This window comes from Argiope bruennichi, chromosome 9, assembly GCF_947563725.1.
Source record: "Argiope bruennichi chromosome 9, qqArgBrue1.1, whole genome shotgun sequence".
Classification (NCBI taxonomy): domain Eukaryota; kingdom Metazoa; phylum Arthropoda; class Arachnida; order Araneae; family Araneidae; genus Argiope; species Argiope bruennichi.
Window position 1 is genome coordinate 38,268,057 of NC_079159.1, and position 13,325 is coordinate 38,281,381.

Sequence of the window (13,325 nt, forward strand, 5' to 3'; positions counted from 1 at the left end):
AAAAGGACAATTTTATTAACAAGACCACACATTAAATTTCAAAGATCTAAGTCCCTGCACTTTTGAGCTACCTCATTTACTTGCATGCGAAAGCACAGACCGACAGACAGTCAATTTGTTAACAAATTTAGTTTAAAATTTTATAAAAATTAACATTTCAGTGATTTTTGAGATGATGAGATTCTGATAGAGATTTTTTTGCCACGTGACGATTTAGTCAAGGAAATCATGTATCCTATTTTAAAAAAAATGTTAGTGTTAAGGATTTTTATCTCGTTAGAATTAGTTAAATAAAAAAGTAGGAATGGGATCAGGAAATAAGAGAACATTTTAGAATGAAGTTAACATGGGCTAATTTAAGATAAAAATTAGGAAATTATTTAGGTCAAATTAAGAGATATCATTACACATGTGCCTATAATGCTCTGGCCATGTTATCTTATAAACATAATAACTGGAGTAATTTCGATTGAAATTTAACCTTCCTGGGATATGTTGCCAGGTGTGTAAAAATCTTTGATAAGTTTATAGAAGAGTTATCTTGCTCAAAGAGAGTGTAATTGGAGGTGGAATGCTAAAATTTCCATTTCCCCTTCGATTGAAGGTAAAAAAAATAAATCAAATTAGAAGCTTTGGAGTCGCATTAACATGAACAAATAATGTGTAAAAGATTTTTATTAGCTGCAATTTCTTAGAAGTTAGGGATAGAAAAAGGGATTTTCAGCCCTTTCTCTTAATTTGATATTGTTTAAAAATACGTGAATTAAAGTTTTATAATTAAAAAACAATTAAATGAAGTGGAGAAATACTTATTAACAAAATTATGTTAAAATGGTCAGCTTTAGAAAATTTCAAAATCTTTGCACTCATTAATTCTTTTGAATGTATTCTTGATTATAATTATGTATTTATTTATGTGGCAATGCAGATCGTTTTGAATATTTATTTTTTGATAAATGCTGAGTTACAGGATATCAATAAAATCTTTATCTATGTCAGTTCAATATATAATATTTCATTGTTTTTGCCTAAGATGGAAAGAAATTCGAAAGATTAACTTAGATGATCTACTTCTGCCTCCCAGTTTGTTGAGTTTTTTTTTTTTTTTTTCGCACATTTAATTTTGACTCAATATGAAAAGGCTATCGATAATAATTTTGCAAAAAGTTGATTACACGATTCCATAATAATTATAATGGTTAACATTAAACCTACCGTGAGCGGTCAAATAACCATTTTCCAATGAAGCGGTGAACTGCTTATACGTTTGATGTTAATTATGACCGAAAATATTTTTTTAGAAAGACGCTTTTATAAATGCACTAAACCATAAGGAAAAAAAATTTCAGAAAAAGAAAATAAATATCTATTATTTTTTCCGATCTTTAATGAAAAATCATTAGAGTGAACTAAGGCGAAATAAAATATAACTGTAACAGATAATTAAAAAAAGAAAATTTTAAATCTTTATTAAAAATTGAAATGTATGATGAATGTGATTCATATTTGAAATTATTTAAGATAATTTTATCAGGGATTCGCCTTTTTACAGTATTATTTTGACACAAAAATCGTTTATAAAAAGTCCTTTATGCTCTCTTTTTAGTACACTAATAAAAGTGACTTTTTTAAAAATATTATTCTTACAATTTTATCAACGAATCAAATTTTTGCTTAAAAATTTTGCAGAAAATAATTTGATGTGTATGTCTCGACTTTTTTAAATACATCTCAATCTTGAAATCAATCATGAGTACTACAAATTTTAAAATAACTAAACTAAATAATTAACTAACTAAAAATAATTTTATACTGGTTGCAATGCTCCTTTTCAAACAATTTTTTTAAAACTTTCTCGTATATGGCATATATCGAATTCTTGATATATGCCGTTTTTTACCTCCATGAGTACTAAAAACGCATTTAAGGAATTACATACACCTGACTATTTGTCTGTTTGTCTGTCTGTCTGTGAACGCAATAACTCAAAATGCTTTCGGCAAGACTCATGAAATTTGGCATAGGGTTTTTACAGCAAATTATAGATTTCTAAAAAAATTTGAACGAAATCCAGTCAGATGAAATCTATCTTTGTCATTAAGTTCCGTTTATCTCATTTACTTGCAGCGCAGATCAAATATGATCAGCCTGTAAGCGTATTTCATTCAAGATTTATTGCAAATCTATTATGCCGATAAAACTGCGTATCAAATTGGATCCAACTAGCTCTTAATGTTTTATAGTTAGTGTATTCATTCGCACTCACACAGTCAAACATACAAACTTCCTGTGAATAGATTTTAATCAAAATTTGATAGAAACTACAAATTTCTTATTAAGATCACATTTCAGATTTTATCTGTCTAGCTTTTTGAACTTATATGTTTTCAGACAGAAAAGCCTTATTCCATCCATCAGTGGTAGTCTCCCTGAAACTTTCTCGCATACTTTCTTTCTTTCTCTCTAGTAAATTTACAGGTACTTTTCCGTTAACCGGGCGCAAATGTCACCAGTTGTGAACCAAACGCGAATTTGGCGGAATTCTACATTATTTGGCGATTTTTCGCTTGCGCCCGACTTACAGAAAAGTACCAATTTACTAATGTATTATTAAATTTATGCCATTAGAGAACAATAGTTACAAATGAGCTAATTAGAGTGCAAACTTTCTGATTCTTTATGGATATTTTTCCTTGGGATTCAGTCAACACACAAGTATCAGAACACCGGTTTGAATTTTGAATACCTTTTTCTGAAAGATTAAAACCAAAATTTGACATAGAACTACAATTGAAGTCACAAAATCACATATCAAATTCCAAATATTTAAGTCATTTCGTGTTTGAGTTATCCCTTGACGCAGCGTTTCTCAACCTTTCAGTATTCGTGACCCAGTTTTCAATCATAATTTTCATCGCGCCCCCCACACTCGCTTACAATAAAATGTATACAACAATAATGTATATTGAGTATTCTGGATTCTGTTTTTAAATTATTTTTAACTAACTGTCAAAACAAGAGTAAAAGCAAGCCACGTTGGCGAGAAACCATATCTTTCATTTTGGACAAGCGGGCGGTGAACAGATGAAGCGAATGAAAGCGGAGAAAATTTAAATATTATATTTGAAATGAAAGCCAAACAGGGAGATAACGTAAAAGAATATGAAAGTAGGAAAATTCGTAAATGAAAGTTAACTTAGACGGGGTGAGCTAAATTTAGAAAATGAAAATGCATTTTTTCGAACAATAAAAGAAATAAAACCGGAGCATGACAAAACAAAAGTGAAAAAAATAAGCAATATTTGTGGAAGGGAATCCACACGACCGATGCCGTCTCGAGCATGCGCGGAGCAAATGTTTTTTCATAGAAAGAAGGAAAATGTTCGATAACGCAAGTTTCAATTCCAGCCAGTCTCATTCGAGTCAATCCTTTTATCGCTATCGAATCTATCGTGAATGTGTATGTTATATATGTTTTCGTGTTAATTGCAATTCACCATATTAAATATTCACGGCAGCAGATTTATGCAGACTCATGAATAAATTTTTTAGCGGAAGTAAGCAAGCATTAGACGATAGTCAAGCATCAACAAGTACACAGACGAACGTGGTTCCGAAAATAAAATCAAGGAAATATTCTCAAGAATACTTAAATTTTGGGTTTACCAGTACTGAAGTAAATGAAGAAGAAAGGCCCCTGTGTATAATTTGCTCAAAAATGTTAGCTGCAGATAGCATGAAACTAATAAACTTGGAAACGCTTCATAGTGAGTACGTCAACAAACCCAGAGAATTCTTCGAATTAAAATTAAAATCATATAAAAAGCAAAAATTATTTTTTAAAGAAACTTTGAGATTAAAAAAGCTTTAATGGCATCTTCATATAAAATATCCAGATGTATAAAACCTCACACCATTGGTGAAGAGCTTATTTTGCCAGCAGCAATTCAGATTGTAGAAACTATGTTTGGAGATAATTTTTCAAAACAATTGCAGTCCATACTTCTTTCAAATGATACTGTTGCTCTTCGAATTGGTGATATAGCTGAAGATGTACAGTGTCAGCTTTTCTCGAAGTTTCGTGACAAATTGTTTTCAATACAGGTTAACGAAGCAACATATAGTAATATAGATGCTCACTTAATTCCTATGTTCGAATTTGTGATTATATGTCAGTAGTAGAAGAACTACTTTTCTGCAAATCAATAGAACGCAAAACATCAGCACTCGCATTTAAATCTGCTATTTTAAATGATTTTATGACCGAGGCAAACATAAAATGAAAAAATTGTGTCGGAATATGCACAGATGGTGCTCGTTCAATGTCCGGAAGATTCCAAGGCATACAATCACTTGTAAAACAAAAATCGCCTTAGTGCACACATTGCATGATCCACAGAGAAGCTTTAGCTTCGTAAAAAAGAAGTCCTGGTTTGAATATTGTGTTAATTGCGGTTCTAATCGTAGTAAATTATATAAAAATGAGACCCCTGAAACTGATAATCTTTTCCGCACTTTGTGAAGACATGGGTTCAGTACATTCAGCTTTATTATTTGATTGCGAGGCAAGATGGTCATCAAGTGGGACATTTTTGCAACGTGTTTATGAATTTGTTAAAAGAAGAAATTGCCTTTTTCCTAGAAAAAGAAAACAGACAGGAGGCCGAGAACTTTCGCGATGGTTTATTTGTGATGAAATTGAGGTACTTGGTCGACATATTCGAGAAATTAAATAACTTGAATCTTCAACTCCAAGGAGCAAGTACACATATGATTAATACGAGTGATAAAGTTAATGCTTTTTGTAGAAAACTGAAATTGTGGAGCAGAAATTTAAAGCAAAAAACCTAACGGTGTTTGCAAATGTGGATGATTGTACTAAAACTTATAAGGCTAAAGAAGAACATGTAAAAGTTGTTTTGTAACCATTGAAAATCATTTGGCCATGCTGGCAAAAAATTTTAAGAAGTATTTTCATGCTGACGACAGACTGATAGCAAGTTACTAGTGGATTCATAAGACTTCCGAAGGACTCTCAATTGATGAGGAAGAAAAATTCATAGACTTCACGACAGGGGGCGAAAATAAAAGACAATTTAGTAATAGATCACTATTAGAATTTTGGGCAGGAGTAAGGATGATTTTTCTGCACCAAAAACAAGGCCATTTCACATTCTATTACCATTCAACATCCTACCTTTGTGAAACTGGATTTTCTGCTGTGGCGTCTTTGAAGACAAAATATAGAAACAGAATTGAGAGTGGCTATTTCTAATATTAAGCCTTCCTTCGAAAAACTTTGCTCTGCAAGACAGGCTCATCGACAGGCTGTGATCAAGGAAGTCACTAATAATTATTAAGTTTGTTTTTAATTTAGTATGTTTTGATTAAATAAGTTACGATTTAGTAAGTTGTTTTACTTTAATAATTTATTAAATATGTCGAAATGTATTTTGTTTTCTATGTGTACGTGTACTTTCCTTTCAATCAGTTAATTAATTTTTTAAAATAATATTATCTCTTGGATATTCTCGCGCCCCCCTTCTAGTGTACGCCCGCCCCCCATGGGGGCACGCCTCACAGGTTGAGAATCGCTGCCTTGACGAAACTGTTTCCAAACTTGATGTTAAAGTAGGGTGAAATTCTATCCCTCTTACTCTCTTCGCTTTGTAGTTTTCGTGTTAACTTTTATTCGGACAGCCGAATAGATAAACTTCCTCTGACTGTATTTCGGTCAAAATCTATACTTATATAAAGCTCAATGTGTGTGTGTGTGTTGGCGCTCTACAGGCCAGACTGTTTGACCTACAGCTACCAAATTCGGTATATGTATACCTTGGAGGTCGGGAATGTGCACCTGGGGTCCTTTTTTTTAATTTTAATTATTAATTAAAAACTAGCTCTCAATCAAAAAAAATCTTTTTATTTTCCCCACCACCAAATGAGTAAGGCTTCAGTTTTTTTTCCCCAACAGTAATGAGGCTAGGCTTAACATTTTTCGGTCGATTATTTCAAACGATTCTGTTTATTTTCTTAATGTTTGATGCATTTAAAATTAAACATTGTTAATGAATCGATCTTTCGGATTCATTCTGAAGTACTTTTGAATTAAAATAAAACAGAATAAAGGAAATGTATAATCTGCATAGCGTTACCCCAACTGGTGTAGAAAAACTCACGCATTTGCGTTACCGTTAACTGGCGTTGAAAATTCACGCATGCGCTTTGTGTTCTGATTGTTGGCAACTATTATCAACGGATGCGGACTGGATTTAAATTATTTTTAGGTTAGTTGCATGCTTTTGTAATTAAAGTGTATTTATGTTAGTTATATATTTTTTATATATACTTATAGTTTTAAGTCCACCGTTTTTAAGTATTTTTTAACCTGTTTCCGACAGATTATTTTAAACGATTCTGTTTATTTTCTTAGTGTTTGATGCATTTAAAATTAAACATTGTTAATGAATCGATCTGTTCATGATGAATCTGAGAAAATTTTGTTGACAAATTCTTGAGATATTACATAAATTAAGAAAGGTATTCTTTAGTGCCCATAAAGTTTAAATGCTCAATGACTGTTTTCAGTAATCATATTACAAAAAAAAATACTTTGTTTCAGTAATATATATATATATATATATATATATATATATATTATATTTATTGCAGTTTAATCATTTCCACTTGAATTTAAAGCATAAATTCTACGGGAGCTAACAGAAAATTAGAGAGACAAATTACGTTATGACTGGAGGCCTTTATAATATTATGAATGAATGATATGACTATCAAAATTTGAAGTTTTAAAATATTTTGATGAAGAAGCTATTAAAGTAGGAATTGCATAAAATATTTCATTATTAAAATTTTAACGAACATTAAGATTGGCAAACCAGCTGGTCACCAAAGGCGGCTAGTTTGAAATAAAACTACAGATTTGGGGTAGTGACCATATACCATCCTTCATCAATCGAGATCAAAATGGTTTTTTAATTAATCTATTTGTTTACAGGTAATCAGACACAATTCCAAAAATGTGATTTGCGGATTCTCTGAAACATGATATATTCGTCAAAATCTTCGATTCGAATTTTCTTAATATTACAATATTTTCTCTTTGTGTCTTTTTCTCTATTTTCTCTTTAACGAGAAAGTAAGAATTTCAATGGCAACTTTTTTGACAATTACAATACCGTCTTCTTGTGTACTTAACATATAAGAAAGTAAAAAAGTGAACTTCAACGCATATGTCTATGATATACCGATTAAACCTAAAATAATATCTAGTACAAAGAATTAAATTGCTTAGATTCAATTGTAAATGAAACAATAAATAGCAAGTTGAACCATTAAAGTAAAGCTAAAGTATAGCTATCATAATTAAAAGTATAGTCATCATCGTTTTTCATTCAGACACATAACCGAATGTTGGATTCGATACAAAATTCTTGGCATAAGAAACATTTATCGGATAAAAAATGGAAAAATATTGCAAAATTTTGATGAAGGGATATATCTAAGCAAACTTTATAAAAAAATCAATTTAATACCATGAAGGAGTATGAGAAAATTTGAAAACTTTACTAAAGAAACCCTATTTTCCTAAAGGATTTATGGCTGTAGACAGTTTTGCATATATAGTAGAACACCATTAATACGACTTTTGAGAGACTAACGCAAAACGACGTATAAATAAAAAGACTATATAACTGAAAATTTTAATAAAATCTTTCCTCATTATAAATTTAAAGCTATTAATGCAATACTATTTAAATAATTATTGAAAACTTTCTTATAAAATTGTACTAGAATATTTAATACAATAATTAAATTTAAAAATTAACGTTTATCATAAAAATATAAAAAATCATATTCTTATTGCTTGGTTATAATAAATTAACCGACTTCACTATTTGTCACTATTTTACATTAAAATATATTTTGTACTTTGAGAGAATCATGGGCATCAAGTTATGTTTCAGAGATTTAACTGAAACTAACTTAAAGCACAATTAATATTACCGGCCAACCAGTTGATCGCTAAAGGCGGCCTGTCTTTTTATATTCTTTTCGTTATTTGTAAAACTTAAGTAATAGGAATAACAGAAAAGACAAATAAACTTAAGGCTAAAAATTTTTAATTAGTAATTAAGACTGAAAATACAAAGTAAATCAAACTAAGCGGGAAGTGTTTAGGCACCTCCTATGATAAACACTATTGACTGAATCAAAGCCATATTTTGCACACATACACTCCTCACCACGCACTTTCTATTTCTGCAGTGGAGAAAGAAGAAAATTCATACTTTTCCCAATAGAATGAAAAATGGTGCCGGCGTGCAAATACTTTTTTAGAAGAAGTACTTGCAATAACTTATGCTTCACGAGAAAATGAATAGATATTAAACTGCATAGCATGAGCTTCGTTGGTGTAACACGTGCTGTGCTCTCTACATACATTAGTGCATTATTGCTTATTCAATCACTATCGTAATTTCGTCCTTCAACTCTTTTGATTTGCAGAGCCGTCCAAGTTTCAATGCATCTCATTCTTTCAAGCTATAAAATAATAATACGGTTTGTAATAGCAAAAGGGCCTCGGTGCAAGCTGTTTACTTCTCGAGACACCTAGAGGATGGAGTCCCAAACTGTGAGGGGCGAGTCACTTTTCAATGGATTCTTGATGAGATCTTAAATGAGTTACTTTTTATAGTTACAAAAATGTGATGTGGACTTAATCAAACCATATGTTAGCAAAATATATACGGGTACATATACGACAAAAAAAGAGCGATATGCAAACAAGCGACTCGTGTCGAATGATAAGAACGAAGAAATCGATCAAATGTCTCTTTAGGTGTGGATGACATGTATTAAAAAGAGCCTTTCACACTGACATCATTGCGTCGCTTTTTATGTGGTTTCGCTTAAAGTTACATTCTCTGTGCAGCATCTCAAATCCCGCCCATCTCAACATAAACTCATTTTCATTATAAACGCTTTATTCAGTCTGTACAGGCATCAATTTTCAAATGGATTATTATTATATATGCTTTTGGTTCGTTATCATTTTTGTTAACATTTACTAGTTATAACTCTCCTAATAATAAAGGCACGCACATGTGTGTGTGTGTGTGCGCGCACGTGTGTTGTCGCTCTTCAGCTCAAACTATTTTACCTAAAACTACATCACTTAGCACAGAGATACACTTTTTATGTCAAGTCTGTGCACCTCAAAGTGATTTTTTTCAATTTTTTTAATTAATTTTAATTTTTTTTAATATTCAATCATTACTTTCTTTGTTAATTTGTGTACGACCCCTAAAACATGAACATCCGACATGATTTTCTCTCTTTGCGAACTCATATCCAGCCATAGAAAAGTGGTTTAAGTCAACATTTCTGTAATTTCATATCTACAAAGTTTAATCCTCTGAAAACTTTAATTGATTTCATAGCAATCTGCACCTTTTTTTACGCAACATTGTAATTTTGTAATTTACAGTATATGTCTACTATCAGGCGTAAAAGTAATATTTCAGGAATAAAAGCAGCGGTCAAGGTTTTCGAGACACCCTGTATATATATATATATATATATATATATATATATATATATATATATATATATATATATATATATATATATATATATATATATATATATATAAGCTTATTTTGTTTGAAGCAGAATGCAGGTTTGAAGACATAGAAGATACTTTGTATTTTTAATTTCGTTTTATTCTCTCCCGCAGCTTGGCACCAAAGCAGAAATAAAGAAGAAAGGAACGAAACAAATGATCACTAGTCTTATATATCATGAGATTTTCGGCCACGCGCTAATTCAATACACAAGGTGACCTTTGACACTGAAAGGATCACTTTCACTTGATACGTAGATTAATTGCGCAGTAATTTTTACACGGCTTCATACGTGGAATGAGATCAGGAAATAAGAGAATATTTTACTACGGGCTAAATTAAGATAAAGTTTTGGAAATTAATTTGGTTAGATTAAGAGTTTAAAATATCATTACAATTTTCCCCTCACCGCGATACGTGGAAGTGCGTCGGGGCCCTTTGACACACAACCATACCTTACAGTGGTGTCAGAGTAAGTTTAATTTAAAAGTATATTGAAAGTGACACCTCAATTTCCCTTACCTTCACATTATACAAACATTAATACAGAAATCTCCTTCATCATTTTATATTAGAAGTACAAAAAGATTAAAAATTATATTTATGAAAAATATTATATAAAAACCTTAATAATCAACAGTAATAACCAAATATTAAAATTTAAATGATATAGAGCACAAAGTTATTTTGACCATTTTTCTGTAAAAATTCAATTGATGAACTTAATTTAATGAAGGCAGTCTATGGCATATTTGCCTATATTATTCTTGAATCTTAAGAAGTATGACTCAACAAGATTATTAAATTAGAAATGAAATATTAAATTATTAACTATAATATAAATATTGCTATGATTTCACCCAAATGAAATATCAGTATAGTTATGATTTTAAATAAAGTATTTTAGCTGTAAATAAAAACACAAGATTCAAAACTTCAGGTAAAAAACTTGGATATGAAAATAATACTTGCAAAATTGAAATATTTCATGTTAAACACTTGGAACTGAAACCATAAATTTTTTTGGAAATACATAATATTTCTTGGAAATTATAATAATACTTGCAGAATTGAAATATTTCATATAAAACTTTTGGAAATGTAAATAAATGTAAGATTCCTGTAATTCCTTCAAATAAATAATTTGAAAATGATAATAACAATTGCAAAATTTAAAAATATCAAATGAAAAAGTTGGAATTAAAAGTAATAAATGCAAAATTTAAAGACTTCAAACAAAACACTTGTGAATGAATGTAACAAGCACAAGATTCAAAATACTCTTACAGTAAATATTTGTGAAATAAAATATATAATATAAAAAATATTTGGTAAATGTAATATAAAAAACATTTGCATTTTGTAAAAAACAAGTATTTGGACACAGTGATAATAGAGGGTAGCTTAATAACTATCAGAGGTGTAAAAATCTCCCTTGGGGTATTTACTACCTTATTCTAACTATCATGTGCCATTAATTATTAAGTATATAAGAAGCTTGGCATGTTACTTTTTTCGTTCACAAGGTCTGTATGCATAATTTTTAAATAATAATTTTGAAAAAATTTCAAAAACTCAATATTTTAAATTAAAACTCCTGATATTTTGAATAATAATATTAAAAGATAATTTGCAATTATATTTTAATAGAAAAATGCAATTTAAAATCAAATCAAAAGTACAGAATATAAATCTTGATTTTCATCCGTTGAGTCAAGAAACACGAATCACTTTTTTAAGAAATCACAAAAGGAAATTTTGAGCACTAACTCATTGGAACTTCTCTATGATGACAAGGAGCACAAAAACACAAGGGTATTCAGCCGGAGTGTCGGATGAGGGTGCAGATTACGGCAGGAGCCATCATTCGAAGAATTTCAGCGACGAGTTGGATCTGAAGACGCTATGCCACGGGAGGTAACCCGGCAGGGACGGCAAGCAAGCAGCCGAGCCAGCACGGAACCATTTTCAGAGTAACGATGAATCAAGGAGCCGTACCATAACATCAAATTGCCTCTCATCCCGGGGATTTAATTCTTCTAAAAAATTTTCACATGAAGCTATCCTTGTCGACTAAATAATATGTAAGCATATTTCTGAAAAGTAGAAGGCAAGTTTGATGACACTGATGAGACAATTTATATTTTTAAATTAATTTTAATATTCATTCCGGGAAAGCAATTTATTTACAAGCAGGCGCGGTCAAGGCACGTAAAAGCAAACTGAAATAAAAGTAGAAGTAAAAAAAAAAGAACGAAACAAATGATCACTAGTCTTATATAACATGGGATTTTCGGCCACGCGCCAATTGAATAGACGTGGTGACCTTTGACAAGAGCACCGAAGGGATCACTTTCACTTGATACGCAGATTGATTGCGCAGTAATTTTTACATGGCTTCATATGTGGAATGAGGTCAGGAAATAAGAGAATATTTTACTATGGGCTGAATTAAGATAAAGTTTTGGAAATTAATTTGGTTAAATTAAGAGCCTAAAATATCATATATATATATATATATATATATATATATATATATATATATATATATATCATTCATATTAAGCGTACATCTGTAATAAGAAAAATTATCTTAATAAAAGAAAGAATTATATTTTAAATCATTTGAATCAATAAATCTGATGAAATTTAAAATTTTAATATTTTAAAATTTGTATACAGGCCTTCAGTCCTGTAAATTATGTTTAATAAAATATTCTTGAGACACTAACATTTTAAATAAAAAATCTCTTTTGTAACTAAAATTGACTGGTGAAAATTTGAATATCACTAATCTAGAAAAATGCGCAATTTTAGTTCACTCCAGTGACCATCTGGAAGAAGATAAATCAATCAAAACCACGAATTTTTCCGAGGTCACTTGTCTAAAATGAAGAAATTTTTGATTGCCCTAAAATAATGATATTTGGAGCTTCATAACTCGGTCAAATTTGATCCTAGAAGATTATTATTTTTTTTAAGTTACAATGTCAGAAATATGATTTATAAAACCAAAGGAATGTATGAATTCAAATATCATCTTTTTTTATATACAGAGTGTTTCATAAATGATGGGGGTAACTTTACGGGGTGATAGTACACATCAAGACGAGTAATAGTAAATAGGAAACCAAGTGTCACAAATGTCTTCCGAAGAAGATAGGCGCCATCAAAGTTTAGGGCCCTAAATTTCAAATGATTATAAAAAATGGAAAAATGGATCTATTCATTTGCGGTTTTCGTTAAAATCGTTCTTTAAATTAGTATTTTCTTAAAAAAAAAATTTTAAAGACAAAGTTTAAAAAATGCCGATAGAGGGCGCTCTAGACTTTGGAGACAGAACGGTTGCTGTGGAAGAAAAAATTCTGGATATGGTGGCTGATCATCCAAATACAAGCACGCGAGCAGTGGCTAGTCAAATTGAAGTATCACCCTCCACGACATGGCGAGTACTAAAGGATGAAAGTATGCATCCTTTTCATGTCCAACGAGTCCAGGAACTGACTCAAAAGGATTTTCCTCGTCGAATGGATTTTGCTGGCTGGTATCTGCAGAAGAACACCCTAAATCCCGATTTTGGTGCAACTGTGCTTTTTACAGATGAATGTACATTTACACGTGAGGGTACATTTAACACCCACAATTCTCACCAATGGGCAGATGTAAATCCACATGCATCTT